Genomic DNA, 15670 nt, shown 5'->3' on the forward strand with positions numbered 1-15670 from the left:
AAAAATTAGTTTCTTATCAAGAGACTAAGGGAACCACAACCGCTTTGAAATCACTTGTTCATGAAAGTATTGGTTCAAGAGATTCATATTGTTGATGACTGTATGAGCTGTAGCACTGACCTACTGAAACCACGTCTATTCTAGCCGATCTGCAAGTATAGTGTTTACAAATTGTTGCACCATCTGTATGTACGGCTATCTATTCACTGTGCCGTCAAAGAAAGTCATGATGATTCGCCTACGTGAAATTGCATATCAAACACACACTTTTTACCTTGCAGAGAAGACTTGTGCAGCTGATCTGGATTTTCCTTGCACCAAATGCGTGAATTCTGTGCATTCATGTATCCATCAAGGTGGAACCGTGCCGCGTCAGATCAAAACCAATCATCGAGTTCTTTCCAATCTGGCATTATAGATGACACGAACCACTGACAGAAAGCTACACATTTTTCAGTGTCTGCAGGTAACAACTCGTGAACTGCGCGATACATCTTTAAACACTTGCGCAATGCCGTTTGGGCACTACCAACGTAAAGACCAGACTGGGTAGATAGGCGGCGCACAGACTTCTTGGGAGCAACAGAATATGCAGCTTGCTTGTTGATCAACTATTCTGGTGTTAGCACTTTCGGTCGACAATTTTTAGCTACATCTGACACATTCCCTGTCTCTTCGAAATTGTCATACAGTCACTTAATGGAGGACCTGTTTGGTGCATCCACCCATAATTCTCTGTGAAGGCATTCTGGGTCTCAGAATTACTGTCACATCTAATGTATTAGGATTAGGAGACAATGAATATTCTCTGCTGCATTGTGCCCATTTTCCTCAATTTTTCTCGATTAAATCTGCTACAAAAATAAAACACATTCTTCCATAAGGTTGCGTCACTCTTTGGACACTGTATCAAGCTTAAAATATAATACTAAGCGATTGAAAAACAAAAAATAACATTAAATAATCTACACAGACTCACGTAATTTTCTATTTCAAAGCTTTTTTACTTAAATTATTTGGAAGGAAATTTACTACTAAAACCTAGAGTCCACTTCCTTATCCCCTCCTCTTTCCTTTATCATAAATGTCCTCGTCATTTAATTGTCTACTCTGCATTGTTTCTTCCACTTCTCTTTTCCAATTATTTCTTGGCCGTCTCCTTTTCCTTCTGTAATGCCAGGCCTACATCAAATCTTTGTGGCAGTCAACTATCATGAATTTTTTACATGTGACTTCTCTAGTGTGATCTAACGATGATTTTATTCCTATCTTATCCCTATTTCTTTGTTTTAGTTACACATTCCATTAGAGTTCTCTGGTATCATCCTCTCCAAAATATAAAATCGCTGTGATTCTTCTTTTCAGGTTTTCTCAATGTCCAGAATTCTGCACCGAAGGTAACTTCACTATGTCTCACTCTATAAATGAGGAAAACATTTGTTTTTTTAGATATGCTAAAGTTCCATAGAACAGAATGCAGTCATGAATAAAATAATTCACTTATCTGCATAATAAAGATATAGTTATCAAAATTAGTTAATTTAATAAACGGTATGTATTTAAATATACAAAAAATCTCTTAAGGTTTGTAATTGGAACATCTTATTTTTATGAAGCCAGTAAAAACGAGTAGAAAAATATAGTTTAATTTAACGACTTTCCTTTTTTAATAAAATTACATTTATTATTTTATATATGAAAAAAAACAATTATTTTTAAAAACAATGACATGAAAATTAATTAATTTCATAATAAAAATTATTTTATGAAAATTAATCAATGACTGCTATTTAAATTTATTATTCCATTAGAATACTTTTACTATTGAATTATCAAAAATTTATTTATGATATGAGAGTATTATTTAATTACTGGGGGATGAATTTTAGTTTCATAGTATAAAATTAATAAGCAGATTTATAATTGTCAGAAGCTAAAAAATTTCATGTCAACTTAAATTTTGACACTCATCAGAGATGTATTTGTTTTGTTAACAAGTATTAAACTAGACTAGCTATGAGAAAAGTAAACTTCTCTATAGTCACTGAAATGAAATTCTTGAAAATTTTGTACAGAATTAATTATCATACGATTTTACGTAAATTTTATATTTAAGAAATAAGACAAATTATTTAATAAAAATAATTGAAACCTGTTTTCTATAATTGATTTTTTTCTTTGCTGTAGTTTTATGCTGTTTAATTGGTTTACATTTCTTCTTGGCAAGAAATAATATCATTATTATTTTTTTTATGAAAGAGAATAATTTATGTGTGTTTTAAATAAAAATACTAGTATTTAGAATGCAAATTATATAAGTTTTAAAATGACTGAAATATAATTCAAGATATAAATAATATATTAGCTCCAGCACTTACAAACCATATATACTTTATTCTTAACTACTGTACATATTTTTATATCTTCTTCATCCATGTAGTTGGAATTACGCAATAAATACTTAAAAAAAAGAAAGCAGAATATTGATAAAATAATTTTTAAAATAGATTTAACTTTCTCGGAATTTTTTATTTACTTTTTTCACAACTTGTAGAAATGAAACGATGCAGTATAGATTGAAATATCATTCGCGTACGTATACTCTGTTTTTAAATCACGACTTAGGCTAACAATGTTGTTATGGTATTTTTTTCACGCAGTCACACATAATATTTCTTAATTTTAATAAAATTTAATATTTCATTCTTTGAAATATCATTATTATTGTTTTAATCTTTGTCGTAACGAGTGAAATCCTTTTTTTCTTTTTAAAGTTGTATCCTTGTTTACAATCAACTTGAATTTAATAAGTACAAAACTGATCAACAGTATTCAACAATACGAATAACGTTAGATGTTATTTTACACTTTTTATCGAATATTCTCAAATATAATCACACCGCTTGGTACTATCATCGTTTGAACTTTTAGTTATATTATTTAGTAGTTTTTCTTTATAAAACATTACACTAATGAATAAACTTCATATTCATGTGCTTGCAGCGATACATTTAAATATGGTTTAAAAGAAAATATGAATGCTATACTGAGAAAATAAATTTTTTTTTTCTTAAAGCTTATAGATTTTAAAAGCTTATAGGTTATTTAATTATTAAACCGCAACAAACTATCGATATCATCACAAAAAATGATAAAATATTGTAGGCTTCGTTGAAAAGTAATTAAATGATAAACGCAAATCCCAACAATGAAATATTAGGATTGTCAAAATATAGCCCGCGCATTTTTTTATCGATTAAATTATAAAAAATCTGAAGCATAATTTTTTTTCAATGTAGTTTTATTTATAGTAAATAGTTGTAATTCTGCTACAATTTGATGTGGTTTGCTTTTATTATGTTTTAATAAGCAGATGAAAAGTTTATATAACATTTTTGCCAATTTTAATCAGTATTGGTTATACAGAAAATTTAAATTTTATGAACATTTCATCTGATATGAATCGGAATTTTAATTTTATTAAAATAAACATTGAAAAAAACGTAGTTCTAAAAGAGATTAGTGAATTTTTAATTTTATTTCTTGATTTAATAGACATTTATAGTATACTTCCTCTTATATTTGCTTAACAGTTGCTTTCTCACTTCAGGATTATTTAATCTTCGTAATACTAATCCAGATTAACATTTTCGAAATAAAAGGTTATAAATTAGTTTTTTGAAATCAAATACGATATAAAATTTATCTAATAATTAAAATTATAATAATAAAAAATAAATAAATAAAATATTGGAGGCTTCTAACGGTGTAAGAATGAGTACGTGTAAAACCAAAATCCATTCCGTTTATCAAAAAAATAGTCATCAAAGAGAAAATAAATGGTACGATTAATAATTTAATTAATTTAAATACTGAATTGTAGCTCTTTAATTTCAAGTGTAAATGTAATGAATTGTATTTTTAAAAATCGTGACATGATAAAAGTTTCGATGACAGAATGAAAGTACGACACAAATAATCGACGATGTAGGTGTAAGAATTATGTTTAAGGTAAGAGACTGGCACATAATTAAAGGAATGCGGAAATTGTATTATTAAAAAATATCATTAATAATTAAATTTTAATCAGTTAAGTAAAATCTATTGAAAAGAAATCAAAACGTTTACTGAGGCTAATTAAATGTAAATATATTAATAAAAATAAAATAAAAACAGTACAATAATAATAATAAAATTACATCAATAGCTTCTTTTTTATTGTTCACCTTCATTTAGCCCGCCCCCGGAGCCGGAACAGTATCTAAGCATAACTCATCTCCGGGGAGTGTCTTCGCCTCAAACTACCTCGGCAGAACATAAGGTCCCGCCCAGATAGACGGGACAGTACATGCCACGCCTCTAATGAGAGTACCCCAAAGGGGTACCCTCACCGGGACTACGGTCTTGCATTTTCTGCCGACATCCTTCTACATCGACACTAATAGGTGCGCAAATTGTTTCTTCCCGACCTGTCGACTGAAATATTCAACAGTGAGGAGTAAAAATTGCCCAAATCGCTGCGATGGTCCTAAAAAAAATACATCACCCGACTGTGCCCATCCTTCATCACCTGATTCATTGTCTGACCGGCAGACAATGGAGGCCACCTCACGGTCCCCAGCCGCCGAGTTAATTTTATTACGGCGTAATTAGTACGACCAAGGTCAATTTTGGAACCACTGCCGTCCCCGAGAAGTCTCGAGCAGATGACTCTACAACAATGACTTGGCTCCCCGTCAATTTACCCGAACGAGCCAGGTCACCAATCCATGGGGCTTTACGAAATACCAAAGTGTGATGTGGGTGGTCGACCCCATCCGCCAGATCAATTATCCATGCAAATCCAGGACCCTCTCTACCTCAGCGGTATCCTCCACCAGGATTGAATATTAGAAAACATTCTCAAGCCAGCCCCAAAGGACCAGCCTTCCAAGGTCTTCTTCAGCAACACCATCATCAATCATTCGACGGAACTCCGCACCTGACCAGGAGGCAGTCCGGCAAAGACCCGCGGCTGAAGTCTGCGAAGCCATGTCCGTGACAATGAAATACGTCGGAGTGGCCTCTTCCACCGTACACGGCCGAGTTGATTGTCCTTCCTGAGACTCTACGATTACTTCATCAAGAACATCTTGAAACATCTTCATCATACGGACAGAGGCATCCATATGTTCGGAACACTCCTTCATTTCTACTTTTATGTTTGTATGCTGCCGCACAAGCGAGCTCAACTCCCTAACGTTGTTAAACAAAAAATTCATGTTATTAATAAAACATCTCTTCCGAAGTTTAAGGCTCTTTGCACCACCTGCACTCTTCTTCCGCTCCGTCGCCCCCTCCACCATGCGGGAGAAGGGAATGACCCACAATTCTCCAATTCAGAGGCTTCTCCTGAGGAATAGAAGGAACCCCTACCATCAGCCTTGGACTTCTTTGTTTCCTCAGCAACCGGTGGAGAAAGGGGCAGTCTCCATTTCCTAGATGTCATTAGAATTCCCTAACCCGCTTCCATATCATCGTCAGATCTTATTGGAAGAGGCGGGAAATCCTACTCAAGGCCGCTACCATCTGCGAAACCCGCAGCGGCTAAAACCGGCGAAGCGACAGCCTGTCCAGCCGCTGAGACGACGTGCCTTTCTTCTTGGTTTCTCTGCGTCTTTTCATCAGTCGCTTCTGACGCCGAAATTCCGCAATCTTCACTTCCGCCGCACTATCTATCCCGCTGATGCTCGAGGGGAGCTCACGCACTAAAACTCGAGAAGCATCAAAATCCCCTCCAACAGGTGGGAACGCGCCCCCGGACCGATCTGGCACGGTCATAGTCCAACAGCAACGAAAAATAAATTAAAGAAAAGTAATCTAAAATGAAACAAAACTGCAGAAAGACGGAGCGGTAAAAAACACGTCCGAACGCATCGAGAGCTTACATAACCTCATTATAACATCAGTATCTAGCTAAAAATTTACAATGTTAACTATGTTAGGTATTGTGTTAATATGTATTCCTGATAAATTTTTAAACTTTATTTTTATTTTCTTTATTTTTTACAGATTGATATGCTGGCATTTGGATGTTGTGTAAGCTTTTATTTGAGTATTTAATTAAGTAATAATATGTGTACTAAATAATAAGTGAACTTATGTGACTAAATTTACTACCAATAAAATTCAACGTCTGATTACAAACAATACAAAATATTACAAAAATTACTATATTACAAAACTGATTACATATACTTTAAGTAAAATCTGAACCTAAGTGGCTATATCTATTCAAAAATAATCATCAGTTGAAACTATGGAAAAATATAATAAAAAAATAAATAAATACAAATGTAAAAAGATGAAATAACTATTACAAATATTACTGTTACTTATTAATAAATAATAATATTATCTCCATCACGAAGATAGGCTGATCTCCGTGGCAGAGTGGTAGTATCTGTCCTTACATCTGAAGGTTTTGGGTTTGAATCCCGGTTAGGCATGGAATTTCTATATGCTACAGAACTTCTATTTCAGATTCTCATGGCCAAAGCTTTCAGCTTATGTAGTAAATTAGCCATAACAAAAGAAAATAATTGGAAAATAAACAGTAGTACGAAACTAGGACGTTGGAATTAATAATTAAGCCTATTAGATAAATATTAGCCCTTTCAAATTTTAATATGTTAAACATAATTTTGTGAAAGATTGAGTCACAATAAAGATTAAATGGTTTTCCTGCTTTGGATCCTATTCATGTCTGTTTGTTTGTGTTGATGATGGTTTATATAATTTATTTTTCTTTAAATCAGTTTTATATGTCAGAGGTGAGAAATCTGAACCCAGGTTTAAATATGACTTTAAATGTTTTAAAGTTAATTTTTTTTTTTTTTGGTACTGCCGAAATGTACTGCCTAAAATTCCTGGTCTAAAAAAACCCTGGTATTTATACTTATTTTATACTTTCGTAAGAACGATATATGTAGCAGTTTTTTATACTTTGTCCACAGTGATTACTAATGATCGTTGAACAACCGAACAGCTACCTAGGTTTAGATAAGTAAAATCTTTGTATACAATTTTTAAGCGTAACAATTTCCATTTTATTGTAATTCTCTAATTACAGTTAGGTTGAAGTCTCGAGGTGTGCGGGTGTGCGTTACGTTCCGCGCTTAGCAACTGTCATTGTTGATTTTTCGTGTTTTTTCTTATACGTCTTGTTGTTGTTTCGTTTCGTAGCTGTTTCTTTTATTGTTTGTTTCGTTTTTGTAGCTGTTTTATTTTATCAAATTTAGTGTTAATTTCTACTGTGACCTGGCCGGGTAGCAATCTTGGTTACTCGGACTATAATGTTTTGGTATTTCTTGGTTTGAACTATTTACATTACATTGTCCGTTTATTATTTCGTTATTTTAGACGTTTATTTACGCTTTGCTGTTAGATTTGCGTGTTTCTGTGATAATTTAGTGTTTGGCAGTGTTTATTTTTATATTAGACTACGGTAACCAAGAAGTGTTTGTTTGGTTGCTAGGGGAGTTTGTTTACTTTTGTATTTATATAACAAACCTTTATAATTTTAATTTTTGTGCTGTCTTCTACATGTTTTCGGCGCATTTTTGTAGTTATTTTGTATTATTTAGTGCTTTTTTTCAAAGTAGCCTGCAGTAACCAAGGACAGCTGATTTGGTTGCTAAGTGGGTTTATTTAGTTTTGTGTTTGTATTACGAAACTTTGTAATATTACTTTGTAGTATATTCTTGTGCTGCCTACTGCAGTAAGTTATTTTTTGGTGTTTTCGGCGTGTTTTTTTCTGTATTTACGCCTGAAGTGGGCTTTTCGCACTTGCCTACGGTTGGTAGACACTGATTTTCGGTAGCCAAGTGCCTAGTAGTCAAATTGTTTACGTTTTCAACTCTATTTTTTAGTGTTTGTTTTTCAACATGACTGATTCTGGTGAATAGAGGCGTAGGATGAGTCGGATAACCCGGACAGTGTGTCCTGGAGACAATGGAACCACGCAGGTGGTGACGGTTGCTGTGCCACCCATCTTGGCGGGTGAGTTGTTGACGCAAGGCCGCATCTGTATTGGGTGGGTGGCCTGCCGAATGACGCGGTGGTTGCAACAAGAACGCTGTTTTTGGTGCTGAAAAGTAGGGCACCGTGCAGGGTCTTGCAGCGGACCCGATAGGAGGGAACACTACTTTAATTGTGGGGAAGCTGGCCACCAGCGTAAGCATTGCAAGAAAGAGGCTAGGTATCCGTCTTGCAAAGCGTGGGACATTCGCTCGGGAGACGTGGCTGCTGGACCTCGTCGAAGCCATGAGGGGCATTCACCTGCGAAACGGATTTCAGCTGTATGGCGTGAGGTTTGGCTGCTGCTACACATGGCGGTTAGGTGGTTCTGGACGGACAGTCCTATCCGGGAGGGGTGGAATGCTCCGGCGTCTTACTTTCGATGGTTGGGCAGGACTCCTTCCGGAGCCTCTTAGTGGAAATTTAGGACCGCAGTCCTGAAGAGGGCGCCCTTCGCGATTCTCCATTTGCGATATGGCACCGTGATGACCGGAGTCTTGGTGAGGGAACCCCCTAGGGGGTCTCCTTATTTGAGGCATGACACAAATAAAGACAGAGTCCCGGCTGCCTGGGTGGGGCCTTGGGAACGGCATAGCCGGACCCAGGATTATTGCCCAGACGGTTTGAGGCAATTGCACTCCTCTGAACTGTGTTAATGCTTAAGTGTGGATCTGGTTCTGGGAGGTAGAGCAAAAATTAGAAAAAAAATAAAAATGTTTATTGTAGTTGTTTAGATTGCACTTTGTTAAATAAATTGTATACTTTTTTCGTTTTATACTGAATATATATTTTTTTGTAAATATGTATTAATAAATAAATCTAACTGGCTACAATAAAGTCATTAGGTTAGGGATATATATTCTTTAATTGTAATAATATTAATAATAAAAATAACTTATTTCCTTTAATAAACAGAATAAATAAGTAACATGCGTTCTGTTTTATTCGATATCTTATACTCGTATTTATTAAAATACTAACTTAAAAGTTCTTAGAGTAATATTGAAAATTTAGCAAACGTTTCGGATGTAGTTAGAATCATGTTATCAATCATTATCATTATTTTATGTTAACAATAGTACTGTTTAAAAAGGAAATGTATTCTTTAAAATTATTGAATGTTATAAAAGATTTACTTTCTGATTTTTATGGAAATATCTCTTCCAAGGGGGTTTACGGAGCAATTAAGAGGAACTTCCATCAGCGGAGTTATCGGTAGTACTATTGTTCAAGGCTTTCATCTTAAAAGGTTAGGAAACCTTTTAGTAGCAGTCGAACAGTATATTCGATTTGTGTTCATGTTTTGGTTAATACCTTTGTCCTGTTCCTGTGAAGTCATTTTCAAACTTTAATTTTTTTGTTTTACGTAACACCTGTATGAATAACTATATAGTGTTGTGACTATCGACGACTATTGATATTTATGTTCAATGCAATTTAATTTGCATAAGCCTTGGATGCTGTGTTTGTCAATAATATGTTTTGTTAGTTTCTTGTATAATTTTGCGAATTTTGTCTATGGTTTTAAAAGATACACAACTGTGGTAATTTTGTATGATTACTGGTGGTGTATGCAAGCTGTGTATATTTTCTGGCACTAAGTTTATGTAATATTTAAATTAATTTAACTACCATGTTAAGAGTATCTGGATAGCCGTTAATCTGTACAAAATATTTTGTTTTATCGAGTCTATCAGTAATGGCTGAAATTTTTATATACATTGTCTCCAAATAGTTAACAATATTTAAACAGGGTTATTAATTCCTTCTTATTAATATATACCATTTAAACAGTAATAAACTATTTATGGAATGTAATTACAATAAATTTCGTATAAAAAGTCAATAAAACATTTAAAATAAAGATAAATTGTTACGCATTTTAAAGTTGTAAAATTTCTTACATAAAATACAATACAGTTGGCATAAAAATATATTTATCCCATTGAATTTTAATTGTTATTGCAGTTATAGAAAATTAATTTTATAAGGTCGTTTGTGAATTTTATTACTCTCAATAAAAAGTAATAATTCGAAATTTTAACACATTGAATAAAAGTTAAACTTTTATTACTTTGATAAAAAACGCAACAAAGCTAAAGATAAATAGGTCATTAACATTGTTTCTTTTTATTAAATTATAAAATGTTTTTGTTATTTATTTCATATTTTTTAGTAATTAATTATTGGATTTGTCATGTATAAGATTGTTAAAAAAATAACACGCAATTCTGCATTCAAGGATGTACACTAAACGGAAATATAAATTTAAAAAAATTATCTTTTACAATCCTGAGAATCATAGCTTTAGAGCCATAGTTCTATAGCTATGATTCCTACTTTCCTTCTTTCAGCATACTGAAAGAAGGAAAACATGGTAATCAATTAAAAAATGGGGTATGAGTTTTTGTATTTATTGACGTTTCATGACCTAGGGACCAAAAAACAAACAAAAAAATAATGGGGAATACGGTTCGAACGCGTACGTATGCTGGCGTGTTTAAAACCTTAATAATTCTTGACTGGATTAACTGATTTTGATGAAATTTGGTACAGACATTCGCGTATATTGGAAATTTTGGTGGTATAATTTTAGTGTCAATATCTCCAGGGGAAAGATAGTTTTATGGGGGTCAGTTTACTCAAAAGTTTGCAAGCATAACCCCACTTTATTAAGCTAAGTGTATGAGTGCATACTTAGCTTGAAATATTTTTAAAATTTTCGCCTCAAAATTCTTCCCTTCACCAAAAATGGAAAAAATCTATCTTTTTATTCATTGCATAATTTTAACCGATTTTTTTGTATTTTGCCAGGCATAATAGTAGTTCAAGTCATCCAAAAAAAAAAAATACTTTGGGGATCCAGTCAAAGTTTTTAAATATCGATTTTTCGAATTTTTTAGTTCAAATAATAAAATGTTAATACTATTACAGTGAAATTTAGTAATAATTCTCCTTCACCTACGAAAAACACAAGTACTCCTTCATACACGAGTACTTAATGTCGGAGGAATCGCACCCCTATGCACACGATACAACTGCCGCATGACTGAGCACCACATTTTCGTGGACTGCATATGTTATGCGGCGTTGTGTCGTAAATTTCATCCACCCAGAAACATCCGTGATATCTTGTACAATAATAACGAAATGTTGAACCTGATGTTTCTGTTTTTGGACAGTTCCAGGTTACTGCAAAAAATGTAATATTATCATATATACTTTTATGCTAGAAGAGTTTTTTTATTAATTTTTAACCTATAATTTCAATTTTGATTTTTTCGTTGTGTCTAATTATATTATCCGAGAAGGGAGCCTTTTGCACAATCTATCGGAATTAGGCAAATTTTATATAGTTTCTTTATTGTATTGTTTTAACTTTTATATTTTAAAGACTCCGTTTGCGATACTAGTTTTGAATTATATTCCTATTTTTGACTTATGTTTTAATAAACTTTTATTATATGATTTATATTGATTTTGCACCATATAAGTTTTATTATTTTGGAGTTATTTTGCCCGTTTATTAATAAAATTCCGAGCGATGATAACGCTCAAGCGTTTTTTGCCCCCCCCCCAAAAAAAAAAAACCTGTGAAAAAAATCATAGGTAACTTTTTATTAGTTATATATCTTTTAGTTGATTTTTTTTAGTTTCTCTATTTAAGGAAGTAAACATAGAAAATTCAAAAGATTTTCTTGGATGTTGATTTTGGAAATTGGAGTGCAGAAAAACATAATACCGATTATTTAAAAATCTTTAACCATTCTGGTTTTTCTAAACATATAATAATAATTTTATAATAAAGCTTGATCATAAATTACCTCTTCCCCCAAAAAATAAGTCTTAGGTAACGTTTTTATGTGCAATCAAAATTAATATATTTGTAAAATTACCATCGTATACCTATAGTAATTACATTAACACAATAAGGAACATGGCCAGAATACATTAGGACGTTACTGACATCATCAGTTAATTAATATTACAACTTATTTATTATAAAATAGAAGTGAAAATTGGTCTGGTGTTATATAAATATTCAATTTATTTGTGTAAGATTATTCATTTAATCTCGAAAATATTTTGTTGAAAAAGCATTTTGTTGAAAAAAGGAGTTTGGTTAGGGTTAATTTCTTATTTGTAATCTGGCTACGAAATATTTATGGTAAAATATTAAACTTTAAAAAAAGAATACATGAAATATTTTACGTATAAAACTTACACATATACTGTGAAGGTATGTCCTTTTAAAAACATGTATTTTTTTATAGATCTCTGTTTTACAAAGCAGACATATTTTATGTAGCTACATAGAATATCATAATAGCACAAGAGCTGCAAATGCATTTGCAGCGCTTGTGCGTGAAAATGTAATAATCATATCTATCTATTAGTACAATATCCGAAACTGTTATTAGAAATCTGCTAGGAGATTAAGGTTACTTCTGCAAAAAGGTTTTTTATTTTTAGGAGAAATATTTGAGACGTGAACAGTTTCTGTTTTTTCCTTCACTAAACCATATTCAATGTTACAAATAATAATGCTAACAACACCGAAATGTTGGAGAACTCGTCAAAATCACGCAGTCTATAATAGCGATTAGCTGTTTAGTAACAATACTGTTTTTAAAGAAACCACCGCTGATTCATGTTTCTTGTAATCTAACTACATAGGTCGCATCCATAAGAAAACTGATAAAATAAAGCAACAGTTTAATTACTGTGAAAAATATTTTATATCCACTGCTCAATAGATATACCTTTTCTTTTATCTTCATTGTCATATTTTGCATTTGGAATATTTATTAAATATCCTCTACAAATTTCATTGTTTTTTCTTCAGTAAAAAAAAAGAGCAAATTGTTTATTTTATTATAAATTAGACACGTAAAAATAATCTTGATATTACAATTTATATTTTTTTAATATTAAAGTATAAACGTTCCGGTAAATATTTTTAAGCTCTTCTGTTTGTTTTAATTTGCCCTTTATTTTACCAGCTCAAGAAAGCATTCAGTACCTGACAAGCATATGAAATTTCTACTGACAAGTCAATTTTATATATAGTCAGTCTAGGGAATATATAAATGGTTATTTAATAAGTATCATTTGTTTTGTCATTCAAATGATTAATGTAAATTGGAGAAACAAAACTATTTTTTTTTCTATTCAATTCTTTGAAGAATTGTGTAAAGGGAAATTCATTAACAATTTCTATGGAATTTCATAGTTGATATCTGTGCAGAATATTTATATTCTCTTCAACGTGTCGGAAATATTCACTGTAATTACGAAGTCCATGCTTGTCCTTTGTCATCCTTCTTTTCGATAGCGTACTGAATAATCACACAAAGATGCTTAATTCCTGTTTTGTTTGCCCACACCCTGTTTCTTCCCCACCATTCATTCGTGGCATCCTTGTAGTACTAACCTTCATCTGCTAATTTTCTACGATTTTATAATGGGATCCTCGGTCAGCCTTAATCATTATTGTGTTATATTCTCTACGCTTACTGTAAATCGTGTGTGGATTTTCCTCCGCATTTACGTTACTTTCTATGCTTGAATATCATCGTAGTATTCGTCCATCTGACTTTCAGCTTTATAGAATTTCATTTAATTCGCAATTTGATTCTAAATTGTGAGAAGGAACTCAACCATCTACTTACTTCATGAGACGAGACATATTCTACAATTCGCTATATGCCTTTAGGCAAGTTATAGCAATTGATAGTGGAAACTCATTACATTACTGAAGTTTATTATTTTCAGTGCCTTAGTGCCCTTATAAATTGCGTGGTATATTACGACAAAATAAATACACTCATTAATTATTATAATAAGAATTTTTCCACTTGGAAAACGATTGAGAAATAGCCTTTTTTGAATAGTTTTAAAAATTAAAATAATGTTACAAATGTTAAAATTACTTTCATATCCAAACCTTTTTACCGTTCAACACAATAGCATAGACAATACAGGGAACTATGAAATCCGCCCTTAAAAATCATCTTCTACTGTGATGAAAAGGGAAAACAAAAATATATTTCAAGAAAATGTTTGACTTATAAATGTTAAGCTGTCCTGAATTTCTACTTTCTACCTCTCACATTGATCAGCATGCACCCTTCTTTACCAACAGACGGTTTTGAGGAAAGTTTTCAAGTTATCGCTCTTTCACTTGTGTCCCCCCTTTCAAAGTGTTTTTACTTTAATCTTCTTAGGGCTAGTTAAACACTATTGTTTACTTTACCTGATTTCCTTGTTGGAATAAGCTGGTAAATTTCCGCTTTTTACGTTTATTCAAAAATGGTTGAGTGATTTAAATATGCAGCTTTTCCTTTTAAAATAAATTAGATAAAACTTTTTCCATGCTCTCCTGGGCTGGATCTGTAATTAAGTTTAGCTCAACCCAGAAGAGTGTCCTTTAACTCAAACGAGCCTTCCCGCCTTCGGCAATACATCCGGCACGGCAGGTCGGTTCGCCGGTCTCGATCTTATGATTCTTCGGTTCGCCTGCCTCAAATAACTGGAGAGGAGTGAAACGGGCCCAACTATGTCCTTACAGGATCCCTCCCCAGCAACCGGGACTCGGTCTGTACACTTGATATTATTTACCTCTACGCCTGCCTCAAACCGCCAGGCGGGGAGGAACCGGGCCCGACTATATCATTCCCGGATCCCACCTAGCGGCAGGATCTCGGTCTTTTTATCTCCCTTTTTTTTATTAAAAGTCGACATTAAAGTCTCTGATCCATTCCTTACAACCTATCTCTTTTAGGCTTTCAACTATCCTCCATTCTTGTTGACCATTAAGCCTAAATGCTACTGTTGTATCTGGAGTGACATCCAAGACTCGAGCTCTCTCTCTCTATCTGTGTTCTTTCCATTTGACACATTCAAATATCGTGTGTTGTGAGGACTATTCACTTCCGCAATAGACACAGTTAACGAATTCTCTCTTTCTAAGCTTATTCAGGTCACCAAATTCCCCATGGATGGAGAGGAACTGAGAGATGTAGTATCCACCTCCACATGTTTCCTCTCCAGTGTAGTATAAATCTAGGGATTAACCTTCGCATCCAGGAACTTGTACGGGTCGTATTCCACTCTTCCTGCCATTCTTGATATAACAATCCGGTAGCGTCTTTCTTGTTCATGCTTCCTTAGACTCGCTTTCTTCTCCGGGCCTGGAAGTGAATAGGTGGTACCCCCGCAAGTACCTCTGCATTATCTGTAGAAACAGTTCTATAAGATGATGAAATTTTCAAATTCATTCTTCATTGTAGGGAGTTTAGACTAATTTTGTTCTTAATATTAAAAGCCGAAAACAAGCCGGAGTAGCATACAATATAATGAATGTCACTGCTGTGAGGATCAGTCTTCTTTTCGAGGTCTTTGGCCTCCATGTGTTTTCCATTAAGCGTCCTAAAGAGTTTATAATTTTCTCTGCCTTACCCCTGACCATCTCAAGGTGTTTGTTAAATTTTCCTGATTGTTGGAACCAAATCCCCAGATGTTTGATGCATGGCATCGTTGCAACCTGATAACCATCAAATCTAACGTGTATGGGTTTGATATTACGTTTCCCTACCATCATGAGAAGCTG

The 15670-nt window shown here is 33.3% G+C and overlaps 1 protein-coding gene across 3 annotated transcripts in view; it reads left to right on the top strand.

The window, feature by feature from the left end:
• Nucleotides 1-15670, top strand: part of LOC142322041 (RYamide receptor-like) — a 591685-nt gene that overhangs the window by 202773 nt on the left and 373242 nt on the right. For 2 of the 3 annotated variants that reach the window (XM_075360648.1, XM_075360647.1), the window contains one exon: nucleotides 6052-6078. The exons of the other annotated variant lie outside the window; for it this stretch is intronic. The gene's annotated coding sequence lies outside the window, so the exon portion shown is untranslated. The remainder of the gene's footprint in view (nucleotides 1-6051; nucleotides 6079-15670) is intronic. 3 annotated transcript variants of the gene reach the window in all.

Source organism: Lycorma delicatula, chromosome 3, assembly GCF_047948215.1.
Source record: "Lycorma delicatula isolate Av1 chromosome 3, ASM4794821v1, whole genome shotgun sequence".
NCBI classification, from domain to species: domain Eukaryota; kingdom Metazoa; phylum Arthropoda; class Insecta; order Hemiptera; family Fulgoridae; genus Lycorma; species Lycorma delicatula.